Raw genomic sequence first — 14,522 nt, forward strand, 5'->3', positions numbered from 1 at the left:
TTCTTTTTCTCTAGTTATTGTTACTCTAAAGATTAAGGTCAAATGCCAGTAAGTGGAAAATGCTATTTGTCACCTTGGCATGTTTGTTAGCTCGTGTGTGTGTGTGTGTGTGTGTGTGTGTGTGTGTGTGTAAACAGAAAAGCCTACAGACAAAAGGAGACTGAAGATACACTGTTGTAATTAATAACAAAATTGGACAGTAAATGCATCCAAAAGTTGTTCTATTCAAAAGATCATAATCACAGTTAGAGTTCTAGGAGTCTGTGTTGGATAAACATGCCATCAGAAGCTAATTACCTGCCTTGATCTTTTGGGGTTTTGGAAGGTGCTGTTTATTTTAATGTTAACCACTACCACCAACAACAACCTAAGCTAGGTTCTAAAACGATTAGCATCTACCCAACATTCAATATAATTATGAAGTCCATAGAGGTTGCATACCTGGGCTACACTGATCTATTTTCACACAATGTCAGAGAGCCTTCTGGAATATATTGGTACTTGAGAATAATATAAGTTCATATGTCTCTGCCTCACTCATATCTCTACACAGTGGCTCAACCCCATCCTATCATAGAACTTCTTACACGTCCACACAGTGGCTCAACACCATTGTCCTATCACAGCACTTCTTATATCTCTACACAGTGACTCAACTCTATCCTATCACAGCACTTCTTACATCTATGTGCAGTGACTCAACACTGTCCTGTCACCACACTTCTCATTATCCCTAGGGCTTGTGTCCTCTGTTGTCCACCAACTTCTGTCCAGTGTGCCCAGTACTTACCCATTTTACTGTTTCCTCTCAAACATCCCAGTTTTCATCCCATCTTGACCTTAGTACTTGTTGTTTTCAATACACAGCCTTCATTCCTTCCAAATCTTACTTAGTCCTCAGAACCAGAACTTTTTCTCTGTAATACGAATGCATGAGCACAAAGACTGAATTTCACTCAAGAACCTAAGAATTAAATAAAATATTGCAAATGTGTTCAATGGGTACAATTTCTTATCACTATTACTGTAGTCCATTATCTAGTCTTTCAAGCCCTGTGATCATTATATCACACACACACACACACACACACACACACACACACACACACGCATACACAGAGCTATATCCTGCAGAGGCTCAGAATCAAAGAAAGGTGTACACAAGGCATTTCAATGCATGGTCATAGAAGGAGAACTCTAGGAGAGACACTCTCAGAGGACAGAAGAGAGGGAATCACACAAGAATAACTGGAAGACCTCCTGAGAAGGAATCAGCTTCCACATAGGAATGCCTTCCCTGATATTATCTGTAATTTCTTATTCTCAAATCATAGAAAATTGAGTCTTTAACATTGTGGCTTAGATATTTCCTTCCATTCTCTGCATTATAAAATTAGTTTTATTGCGAGTTATTCATCCCCATTCACTTTGGGAATAACATGAGGCATTTATTTTTGAGATGTTAAAATAACGCATTTGTTCATACATACCACCTTACAGTTTTCTGGAAAGATTTTGAGAAAAAATTTCCTGACCATTTTGACAGTTGCTTCACTGCATATGCTGGATCCAAAAATGCAAGAGATGCCATTTGCTTTTTGCACTAAGTATTAGCTCAGACATGGGGCTATAGCCACGGACATTTTACAGAGAACTGTGTGAGTTCACTCAGCTGACAAATATTTGCTGAGCCCATACTTGAGACTTAGAACTGTGTTGTATTCCCTTGGGATTATTAATATGAACCAGATATTCATGGGCCTTGTCATTTCCATGCTGGCACACTAGTGGGAAAGCCAATAACAAATAATCATCTAAATTAATAAATGTGTTATTAGAACATAGAAATGCTATGATGGAGGCAGGGAAAGGGCTATACTATGGTAAAGAAGGTGGAGAATTACATTTAGAAAAGGATTGGTTTGTTATAAATACTTAGTGGTCAAGATACACTTAATAATACTTAATATACTGCAAATAATTTGAGTGTTTGTCTCTTCCTTAGCTGCCTTTGACTGTGTGTATATGTACACATACGAGAAGATGTATATATATATATACATATATATATATATTTTATTAAATTGAGTATTTCTTATATACATTTCGAGTGTTATTCCCTTTCCCGGTTTCCGGGCAAACATCCCCCTCCCCCCTCCCCTTTCTTATCGGTGTTCCCCTCCCCATCTTCCCCCCATTGCCGCCCTCCCCCCAACAATCTAGTTCACTGGGGGTTCAGTCTTAGCAGGACCCAGGGCTTCCCCTTCCACTGGTGCTCTTACTAGGATATTCATTGCTACCTATGAGGTCAGAGTCCAAGGTCAGTCCGTGTATAGTCTTTAGGTAGTGGCTTAGTCCCTGGAAGCTCTGGTTGCTTGGCATTGTTGTTCATAAGGGGTCTTGAGCCCCTTCAAGCTCTTCCAGTTCTTTCTCTGATTCCTTCAACGGGGGTCCTATTCTCAGTTCAGTGGTTTGCTGCTGGCATTCGCCTCTGTGTTTGCTGTATTCTGGCTGTGTCTCTCAGGAGCGATCTACATCCGGCTCCTGTCGGCCTGTACTTCTTTGCTTCATCTATCTTGTCTAATTGGATGGCTGTATATGTATGGGCCACCTGTGGGGCAGGCTCTGAATGGGTGTTCCTTCTGTGTCCGTTTTAATCTTTGCCTCTCTCTTCCCTGTCAAGGGTATTCTTGTTCCCCTTTTAAAGAAGGAGTGAAGCATTCACATTTTGATCATCTGTCTTGAGTTTCGTTTGTTTTAGGCATCTAGGGTAATTCAAGCATTTGGGCTAATAGCCACTTATCAATGAGTGCATACCATGTGTGTTTTTCTGTGATTGGGTTACCTCACTCAGGATGATATTTTCCAGTTCCAACCATTTGCCTACGAATTTCATAAAGTCATTGTTTTTGATGGCTGAGTAATATTCCATTGTGTAGATGTACCACATTTTCTGTATCCATTCCTCTGTTGAAGGGCATCTGGGTTCTTTCCAGCTTCTGGCTATTATAAATAAGGCTGCGATGAATATAGTGGAGCATGTTTTTTTTTTTTTTTATATATGTTGGGGCATCTTTTGGGTATATACCCAAGAGAGGTATAGCTGGATCCTCAGGCAGTTCAATGTCCAATTTTCTGAGGAACCTCCAGACTGATTTCCAGAATGGTTGTACCAGTCTGCAATCCCACCAACAATGGAGGAGTGTTCCTCTTTCTCCACATCCTCGCCAGCATCTGCTGTCACCTGAGTTTTTGATCTTAGTCATTCTCACTGGTGTGAGGTGAAATCTCAGGGTTGTTTTGATTTGCATTTCCCTTATGACTAAAGATGTTGAACATTTCTTTAGGTGTTTCTCAGCCATTCGATATTCCTCAACTGAGAATTCTTTGTTTAGTTCTGTACCCCATTTTTTAATAGGGTTATTTGTCTCCCTGCAGTCTAACTTCTTGAGTTCTTTGTATATTTTGCATATAAGCCCTCTATCTGTTGTAGGATTGGTAAAGATCTTTTCCCAATCTGTTGGTTGCCATTTTGTCCTAACCACAGTGTCCTTTGCCTTACAGAAGCTTTGCAGTTTTATGAGATCCCATTTGTCGATTCTTGATCTTAGAGCATAAGCCATTGGTGTCTTGTTCAGGAAATTTTTTCCAGTGCCCATGTGTTTGAGATGCTGCCCTAGTTTTTCTTCTATTAGTTTGAGTATATCTGGTTTGATGTGGAGGTCCTTGATCCACTTGGACTTAAGCTTTGTGCAGGGTGATAAGCATGGATCGATCTGCATTCTTCTACATGCTGACCTCCAGTTGAACCAGCACCATTTGCTGAAAATGCTATCTTTTTTCCATTTGATGGTTTTGGCTCCTTTGTCAAAAATCAAGTGCCCATAGGTGTGTGGGTTCATTTCTGGGTCTTCAATTCTGTTCCATTGGTCTATCTGTCTGTCTCTGTACCAATACCATTCAGTTTTTATCACTATTGCTCTGTAATACTGCTTGAGTTCAGGGATAGTGATTTCCCCTGAAGTCCTTTTATTGTTGAGGATAATTTTAGCTATCCTGGGTTTTTTGTTATTCCAGATTTTATTCATTAAAATATGTTTGTAAGAGGACATTTCCAAGTAGGGTTAAGTAATTTATTTTGTGTGTTGAAATGATATATGACAAGTTACATGACTTTGCAGCATTTAGAATAAACAAGACATGATATAATACTTGCTTGAAAATAATGAATAAAATTATGTAGTTGAAATGTTAATACATAAGCTTACAGCATCATTATTGATGTAGGTTTGGGGGAATGTATTATGTGTTGCTAAACATGGAGAGTTTTACCATAGTGAGTCAGAGGCACAGCCTGTCAGGCATGCTCGGGAGCAGAGCTCCCATATACTCCCACCACAGGCATCACCTGCATGTGTTTCTCAGAAGAGCTTACGCTGAGTGTGGTGGCTGTCTGGGAACCTTGTGAGATGCAGCCTCTACTTATTATCTGTATCATCTAAGCTTGTGCTCCTGAAGGACAGATGAGTTCTAGGAAGCATTTACTGGGGCTTTTTGGAGACTTCCTATACACTAGCGGGCATTTTGGTAACACGCTTAGGGACTCAGGATAGGGTGTATTTCAGTTTTCAATTAATGCTCTGAAAAATTACCACAACTTTATTGGTTAACGTAGCACAGTGTTACTGTATTTCAGTTCCGTAGGGTCAGAGTCTGGCATAAGTCTGATTGGGATAAACAAGTAGCTCTAGGGGATGGTTTTTTCCTGTCTTTCTGTCTTCTGCTGTTACCCCTTGAATCTTGGTTCCTCCCTCCACGTTCAAATGCAGGGGTCTAAAGTCCCTTTCTTTGCACTTCGAATTTTTCTGACTTCTTGCATCAGAGTTAAGCACTCTGCCCTTCAAGGATTCCAGGATTATATAGATTACATACATTACATGTGCATCTCATATATTACATATATTTGATGACAGACTGGACCAATAATGTTGATCCAGAAACATGTCTCTGTCTGAGAATCCATACCCTGAGCCACATCTTCTAATACTCTTTTGTAGGTGACTTATTCTCTGGCCCTGTGAGCACCCTCAGTAGAACCTGTTCAGTCTGTATACTCTTGCTTGCATGTATATTTCAGGGCTTACCATTTGGGATTGGATTACCCATTGGGGTGCTCTTCCCCCACTCTCCGCGTGCTTTACTTGCCTGTCGTTCTTTATATGGTTGAGGCCTCATGCTCTTCTCCCTGTCCACGTTAGCAGGACACTGCTGCTGTCCTTGCTCAGCCCATGTTTACTCAGTCATGGGTGCATGTCATTTATGAATTTACTAAGATCCACAGTCTCAGAGCAAACTCCTTGGTCCTCTGGCTCCTAGTCTTCCTGCCCCTTCCCCCTCAGTGTTCCTTGAGCTTTAGGTAAGGAGATCCTTTATGGGTATATCTATTGGAGCTGGGCTCCACCGCTCCCCATCGTGGTTAGCTGTTGCTTTCTATAATGATCTTCCTCTGTTGCAACAGCGGTTTTCCTCGATGAGAGGGAAGGGCTACACTTATTTGTGAGTATAAGGGCACAAATATTTAAAATATAATTAGGATTTATGCTGGTTTAGTAAAGTGATATTTGTAAATTCTCCTCCAAGATACATTTCTTAATCAATTCTGGGTTGGGTTTCAAGTAGCAGATGTGATTTTCCTCTTGTCGAGCAGATCTTAAGTCCAATTACTGACCCATTGGTTACTGCCGAGGTGTGTGTACCATGGTGGTCTGCTTAAGGTTATAGTGCTGTGCTGGTCATGGTTGAGGTCCATAGATATCATAGCTAGGTTGGACCGTTGGTTGTTTTCCTCTTTTAGAAGCTTTCATGGTGCCCTTCATGGAACCTCAGGGCTCTCTGGGTCTTGTGTCTGAAGTGGATGGTTTCTTCATCAATATAGATTTACCTTCCACCTTGGGGTAAGCCTTATTTTTGATACTTAATGGCATGTGAAGCATAAATGAACCAGTGACTAAAACAACAGTCAGTGGGGATTTGTAACAGACCTTTAAGATTCAACAATGCAAATTTCCGTTGTGTTTTCCTATAGCAGCACAGAAAGAGTATCAGTCAGCAAAATGTACCTTCCTTCTCAGTTTTCTGCTCTTGACCACACACCACTCCCCTTTCCATGTGGCTGCCCTGTGTTCTCCACTTTTGCCTTTTTTTTTAATCTCTTCTAGTCATGGCCTGCGGCTGAAGCTCAGTGGCAGAGAACTTGCTGGGTTCCGTCTCAAGCAGGCAAGATCAGTAAGTCAGTCAGTTTGTCAGCCAATCTGTCTGGCATTGACAGCCACGTGTGAGACTGAGTTTAATCTTATCACTGGGCTGTGCCTTCAATTCCTTATAGCACCACACGTTTCTGCTTTAGTTTAAAACCAAAGGAGTTGCGAGAAGCATCTTTGCGTCGGAGGCTTCCGAGATAGTTCTCGCATCCTATTCTGTGCTCATTGCTGTCCACACCAGTGCCTCTGGTACCCCTCCCCATAGGCAAGGGACATTTGTCAGAGCATTCCAAGCACATTCTCCAGCATCATATTAGGAACCTGCTTCTTCCAGCCTGGCCTACTTTGCTCTGTGATATTAGAATACGGATAAGCGTAGAGGTAGAGCGTGCTGATGGGGTCATTACAGAGAAGCTGATCCTTCCTCACCAGCTATCCATTTTGCGGTGGGAATGTTATGATGTGAGTCACAATTGGATTTCAAAACCGCATGTTTGTCACTCCATATCCAGGGGAGACGGAGATTAATATTTCAAAATTCCTGAGATGCTCTGTGTATCTGCCTTGTTAAAATACATAATCTCTGAAGCCTGGGAGATAATGCCTTGAAGTTGAAACTATGATTATTTATTTGCCATGACTCCAGCATCATTTATGCAGCAAAAGATGAGAAGAGACTGACACTGCTCAACAGCCCCGCTAAAAACACAGTTAATATAGATTTAAACCGACAGCTGCTCGTTTGCTGGTTCCCCTGCTTACTGCAGACACATAGGGGTTTAGCAGCTGTGCAGGGGCTCTGTGCACAGTACAATAAGACAAATATGAGTGGCTGCACTTAGATCGTAGCTTAATCTCCCGAAATATTGCTATGATCAATTACTGTAGCATCATAGTACACAAATGTCCTCTTTCAATCAAAATGACCCGCCCACTTGTGCATACCAGGTCAGTACTTTGCTTTGGGGGAAAATCTGTGGGAAGGAAATTAATGCATAGTGAAATACTTTGTAATCAGAACATTAACATTTTGATTGAATTGATGGAACATTTAAATGGAAATACTCACTTGTCAAGACCAAGCTTTGGAGGGATGCTGTATCACACATGTGGAATCTCAGCCTTTCCTCTTGATTAGAGAGCATTCTTTTTTTTTTTTTAATAGATGAAAAAGTAAAGACGTCATGTTAAGTGTGGCACGGTGGGCAGTGTTCGTTTTCCCATGTACGCATATTGGCAGCTATAAAGACCGAGGCTCGGTTCTACTGATGACTGGTAGACCGTGTAATAGTTTGCCTCAAACACTAAGCAGGAATAGCAGAGCGGAAAAGAAAGGCCATGGGATGTGGCATGGCATCGGTTGTGGCTGCTATAGCCAGCTCCGTCCCCAGTGGCCATGTGACTACAGCTATGTCACTTTATATTCTGGGCTCAGTTTTTCATTCTAGTCAAACAAAGGCAATGATACTTTTAAGAATTCACCCGAGAGGCTGGAAATGGTACAGAGGTGGAGTCTGAGTCTGAGTGGTTTTTTTTTTTGCAGAGGACTTGAATTTGATTCAACTCATCTGCTTTTGACAGCTCATAACCACCTGTAACTTCAGTTCTAGGAGGATCTTACGGCTTCTGAGGGCCATGTGCACACACACGCATGTAGCCAAACTCACACATGTATGTAGTCAGTGTGGACTGGAGTTTTGATCCCCAGAACTGACATATAAATGTGGCTGGGTGGGACAGTTCACCTGTAATCCTGTGATGAGGAGGCAGAGCAGACCAGGGACTGAGGATCCTCAGAGTCGCTGAATTCTCTCATTCAGTAAACAACGTGAAGAGCAAGCTAGCATGTACACCTGCACGTGGCCAACTCAAAATGCGTGCAAACACACAGGACACACACACACACACACACACACACAGGACACACACACACAGGACACACACAAACACAAACAAACACACACAGGACACACACACACACTCACACACACATACAAACACACAGGACACACACACAAATACAAACAAATACACACAGGACACACACACACAAATACAAACAAATACACACAGGACACACACACAAACACAAACAAACACACACAGGACACACACACACACTCACACACACAAATACAAACACACAGGACACACACACACTCACACACACACATACAAACACACAGGACACACACACAAACACAAACAAACACACACAGGACACACACACAAATACAAACACACAGGACACACACACACTCACACACACACAGGACACACTCACACACACAAATACAAACACACAGGACACACACACACTCACACACACGCATACAAACACACAGGACACACACAAACACAAACAAACACACACTGGACACACACACAAATACAAACACACAGGACACACACACACACTCACACACACAGGACACACACACAAACACAAACAAACACACACAGGACACACACACAAATACAAACACACAGGACACACACACACACACGTATGCACACACACACAGGTATGCACACATGCACACACACCATCTTAAAAAGAATACACCTGGTTATGATGTGGTTTGAATGACTTAGCATCTTCACTCTCCACTAGAAAAGTAAACTCTTTTAACAAAAACCTTCTTGTTGGTTCTTTGTGAATTCCACATCATGCACCACAATTATACTCATATTTCCCTTCCCTCGAACCTTCCCTCCACCCTTACAACCTCCTCCTGCAACAGTGGGACAGAAAAAAAAAACCTCACTGTTGAACACGGAAGCTGTGCTGTGTCATAATCTTGTCCACGCTTCTTTGCTTGCAAATGTTCATTGCACTGACTTGTTGGTCTGGTGGGGGCCTCTGGCTAATGCGACTCTATAAATACTGGAACCTCACTGGGACTCCTCTCAAATATCCTCTGGTGGTCCTGTGTCATGGAGATCCTGTAGTTTTGCATCTGTAGGACTGGCCACTCAGTGCACTCCATCGGTTCATCTATGGGGTCGGTCAATTAAAAGCTCTGGATTTGGCCTGAGAGGTATCTGGGATACCTGGTCTTCTGCTCTTATGCCCTCCAGACCAGTTCGCCTGCAATCCCCATATCCAGGAGAGGTGCAGGGCCAGCTCTCCCAGACCTTAAAGCCAGTGCTCCTACCTGCTGTAGGTGGCAAGAGGTGAGGGGAAAGGGCCTGTCTCCTTGGACCATGTCACTGCCTGGCAGACAAATGATGGGGCCAGCTCTCCCATTCTCATGCCCTTAGGGATAGCTTTCCAGTAGCCCAGGCACCAGGATCAGCTCTAGTGTGATGCTCAGGCAAGGTGCAGTGCCCACTTTCTGGGGTGCTGCAGTTGGTGAGGTGTAGGGTCAGCTCTCTTGATCTCATGACCCCAGGACCAGATCTCCTACCTGCCACTGGTGAGTAGAGGGGGGTGAGTAGGGGGGAGAAGGGTATCTCACTGTAGTCCATACCACCACACTGGAGACAAATGGTACAGCTAGCTCCCCCATACTCCTGTCCTTGGGGTTGGCTTTCCTGCAACTCCTACAACAGTCAGGGTGGCTCTATTGAGTACTAGAGCTGGCTAAGGGCAGAGTCAGTGCTCTTGTTCTCATACCCAGAGGATCAGCTCTTCCAGGATGCCTGGGTGAGGGATAGGGCCAGTCTGCACAGCCCTCAGATATCAGCATGTTCCCAGGTTGGTAGCCCAGAGTAGGGACATCTGCCTGGCCTTTGGTAGTAAGAAAACCCAATTACTGCAGGGTTAGAGGTCCCCAGTGGCAGCAGAGGACAAGACCCCACCATGGTCTGAGGTTAGCAGTTACATTAGACTTCCTCACTACCCTAGAGTCTCGAGTTCTGCCTTTCTTCATTGTGCCCACATCCTTCTCTTTCTCTCTCTCTCTCTTCCATTTCTCCACCACTTACTTGCTCCTCATAGTGGTGCCCAGGGTCTCTGAGTGTTGGGATTGTCTCAGGAGGAGTTCTATGCAGTGCTCATATATTATGGCATGGGGCAAGTATCATCTCAGGCATGGTCTGCCCCCCACTCCCAGACTGTGCACCTCTGGACTGGTGGTCAACTCAGGATAGCTTCTTGTCTGAGACCTGTGGTGCCGGACTGGAGGTGATCTCAGGATCTCTTTTTTCAGGGAATGTTAGGTCAGAACCCTGAGCTTAGACATAGCTTCTTTCCACTCTGCCACCTACTGACACCCATGTGACACAGCAGCCACACCTGCAAGGCCTCTAGGGGCAGAAGAAGTAAATTGTTTTTTTTTTTTTTTTTTGTTTTGTTTTGTTTTTTTTGTTTTTTTTTTGTTTTGTTTTGTTTTTTTTTTTTTATTATCTTGAGTATTTCTTATATACATTTCAAGTGTTATTCCCTTTCCCGGTTTCCGGACAGACATCACCCTCCCCCCTCCCCTTCCTTGTGGGTGTTCCCCTCCCAAACCTCCCCCCATTGCCACACTCCCCGCATAGTCTAGTTCACTGGGGGTTCAGTCTTAGCAGGACCCAGGGCTTCCCCTTCCACTGGTGCTCTTACTAGGATATTCATTGCTACCTATGGGGACAGAGTCCAGGGTCAGTCCATGTATAGTCTTTAGGTAGTGGCTTAGTCCCTGGAAGCTCTGGTTGCTTGACATTGTTGTACTTTTGGGGTCTCGAGCACCTTTAAGCTCTTCCAGTTCTTTCTCTGATTCCTTCAACGGGGGACCTATTCTCAGTTCAGTGGTTTGCTGCTGGCATTCGCCTCTGTATTTGCTGTATTCTGGCTGTGTCTCTCAGGAGCGATCTACATCCGGCTCCTGTCGGTCTGCACTTCTTTGCTTCATCCATCTTGTCTAATTGGGTGGCTGTATATGTATGGGCCACCTGTGGGGCAGGCTCTGAATGGGTGTTCCTTCAGTCTCTGTTTTAATCTTTGCCTCTCCCTTCCCTGCCAAGGGTATTCTTTTTCCTCATTTAAAGAAGGAGTGAAGCATTCACATTTTGATCATCCGTCTTGAGTTTCCTTTGTTCTAGGGATCTAGGGTAATTCAAGCATTTGGGCTAATAGCCACTTATCAATGAGTGCATACCATGTATGTCTTTCTGTGAGTGGGTTAGCTCACTCAGGATGATATTTTCCAGTTCCAACCATTTGCCTACGAATTTCATAAACTCGTTGTTTTTGATAGCTGAGTAATATTCCATTGTGTAGATGTACCACATTTTCTGTATCCATTCCTCTGTTGAAGGGCATCTGGGTTCTTTCCAGTTTCTGGCTATTATAAATAAGGCTGCGATGAACATAGTGGAGCACGTGTCTCTTTTATATGTTGAGGCATCTTTTGGGTATATGCCCAAGAGAGGTATGGCTGGATCCTCAGGCAGTTCAATGTCCAATTTTCTGAGGAACCTCCAGACTGATTTCCAGAATGGTTTTACCAGTCTGCAATCCCACCAACAATGGAGGAGTGTTCCTCTTTCTCCACATCCTCGCCAGCATCTGCTGTCACCTGAGTTTTTGATCTTAGCCATTCTCACTGGTGTGAGGTGAAATCTCAGGGTTGTTTTGATTTGCATTTCCCTTATGACTAAAGATGTTGAACATTTCTTTAGGTGTTTCTCAGCCATACGGCATTCCTCAGCTGTGAATTCTTTGTTCAGCTCTGAACCCCATTTTTTAATAGGGTTATTTGTTTCCCTGCGGTCTAACATCTTGAGTTCTTTGTATATTTTGGATATAAGGCCTCTATCTGTTATAGGATTGGTAAAGATCTTTTCCCAATCTGTTGGTTGTCGTTTTGTCCTAACCACAGTGTCCTTTGCCTTACAGAAGCTTTGCAGTTTTATGAGATCCCATTTGTCGATTCTTGATCTTAGAGCATAAGCCATTGGTGTTTTGTTCAGGAAATTTTTTCCAGTGCCCATGTGTTCCAGATGCTTCCCTAGTTTTTCTTCTATTAGTTTGAGTGTGTCTGGTTTGATGTGGAGGTCCTTGATCCACTTGGACTTAAGCTTTGTACAGGGTGATAAGCATGGATCGATCTGCATTCTTCTGCATGTTGCCCTCCAGTTGAACCAGCACCATTTGCTGAAAATGCTATCTTTTTTCCATTGGATGGTTTTGGCTCCTTTGTCAAAAATCAAGTGACCATAGGTGTGTGGGTTCATTTCTGGGTCTTCAATTCTATTCCATTGGTCTATCTGTCTGTCTCTGTACCAATACCATGCAGTTTTTATCACTATTGCTCTGTAATACTGCTTGAGTTCAGGGATAGTGATTCCCCCTGAAGTCCTCTTATTGTTGAGGATAGCTTTAGCTATCCTGGGTTTTTTGTTATTCCAGATGAATTTGCAAATTGTTCTGTCTAACTCTTTGAAGAATTGGATTGGTATTTTGATGGGGATTGCATTGAATCTGTAGATTGCTTTTGGTAAAATGGCCATTTTTACTATATTAATCCTGCCAATCCATGAGCATGGGAGATCTTTCCATCTTCTGAGGTCTTCTTCAATTTCTTTCCTCAGTGTCTTGAAGTTCTTATTGTACAGATCTTTTACTTGCTTGGTTAAAGTCACACCGAGGTACTTTATATTATTTGGGTCTATTATGAAGGGTGTCGTTTCCCTAATTTCTTTCTCGGCTTGTTTCTCTTTTGTATAGAGGAAGGCAACTGATTTATTTGAGTTAATTTTATACCCAGCCACTTTGCTGAAGTTGTTTATCAGCTTTAGTAGTTCTCTGGTGGAACTTTTGGGATCACTTAAATATACTATCATGTCGTCTGCAAATAGTGATATTTTGACCTCTTCTTTTCCGATCTGTATCCCCTTGATCTCCTTTTGTTGTCTGATTGCTCTGGCTAGAACTTCAAGAACTATATTGAATAAGTAGGGAGAGAGTGGGCAGCCTTGTCTAGTCCCTGATTTTAGTGGGATTGCTTCAAGTTTCTCTCCATTTAGTTTAATGTTAGCAACTGGTTTGCTGTATATGGCTTTTACTATGTTTAGGTATGGGCCTTGAATACCTATTCTTTCCAGGACTTTTATCATGAAGGGGTGTTGAATTTTGTCAAATGCTTTCTCAGCATCTAATGAAATGATCATGTGGTTCTGTTCTTTCAGTTTGTTTATATGATGGATCACGTTGATGGTTTTCCTTATATTAAACCATCCCTGCATGCCTGGGATGAAGCCTACTTGATCATGGTGGATGATTGTTTTGATGTGCTCTTGAATTCGGTTTGCCAGAATTTTATTGAGTATTTTTGCGTCGATATTCATAAGGGAAATTGGTCTGAAGTTCTCTTTCTTTGTTGGGTCTTTGTGTGGTTTAGGTATAAGAGTAATTGTGGCTTCATAGAAGGAATTCGGTAGGGCTCCATCTGTTTCAATTTTGTGGAATAGTTTGGATAATATTGGTATAAGGTCTTCTATGAAGGTTTGATAGAATTCTGCACTAAACCCGTCTGGACTTGGGCTCTTTTTGGTTGGGAGACCTTTAATGAGTGCTTCTATTTCCTTAGGAGTTATGGGGTTGTTTAACTGGTTTATCTGTTCCTGATTTAACTTCGATACCTGGTATCTGTCTAGGAAATTGTCCATTTCCTGAAGATTTTCAAGTTTTTTTGAATATAGGTTTTTATAGTAAGATCTGATGATTTTTTGAATTTCCTCTGAATCTGTAGTTATGTCTCCCTTTTCATTTCTGATTTTGTTAATTTGGACGCACTCTCTGTGTCCTCTCGTTAGTCTGGCTAAGGGTTTATCTATCTTGTTGATTTTCTCAAAGAACCAACTTTTGGTTCTGTTGATTCTTTCTATGGTCCTTTTTGTTTCTACTTGGTTGATTTCAGCTCTGAGTTTGATTATTTCCTGCCTTCTACTCCTCCTGGGTGTATTTGCTTCTTTTTGTTCTAGAGCTTTTAGGTGTGCTGTCAAGCTGCTGACATATGCTCTTTCCTGTTTCTTTCTGCAGGCACTCAGCGCTATGAGTTTTCCTCTTAGCACAGCTTTCATTGTGTCCCATAAGTTTGGGTATGTTGTACCTTCATTTTCATTAAATTCTAAAAAGTTTTTAATTTCTTTCTTTATTTCTTCCTTGACCAGGTTATCATTGAGTAGAGCATTGTTCAATTTCCACGTATATGTGGGCATTCTTCCCTTATTGTTATTGAAGACCAGTTTTAGGCCGTGGTGGTCCGATAGCACGCATGGGATTATTTCTATCTTTCTGTACCTGTTGAGGCCCGTTTTTTGACCAACTATATG

The 14,522-nt window shown here is 42.4% G+C and overlaps 1 protein-coding gene and 1 non-coding gene across 2 annotated transcripts in view; one reads left to right on the forward strand and one right to left on the reverse strand.

The window, feature by feature from the left end:
• Sorcs3 (sortilin-related VPS10 domain containing receptor 3) overlaps positions 1–14,522 on the forward strand; it is a 634,818-nt gene that overhangs the window by 247,756 nt on the left and 372,540 nt on the right. The gene's annotated exons all lie outside the window — the stretch shown is intronic.
• Positions 10,392–10,522, reverse strand: LOC120100433 (small nucleolar RNA SNORA17). Its single transcript, XR_005500189.1, has one exon. It is a non-coding gene; the product is annotated as a small nucleolar RNA SNORA17 (small nucleolar RNA).

The sequence above is a fragment of the Rattus norvegicus genome, chromosome 1 (assembly GCF_036323735.1).
Source record: "Rattus norvegicus strain BN/NHsdMcwi chromosome 1, GRCr8, whole genome shotgun sequence".
NCBI classification, from domain to species: Eukaryota; Metazoa; Chordata; class Mammalia; order Rodentia; family Muridae; genus Rattus; species Rattus norvegicus.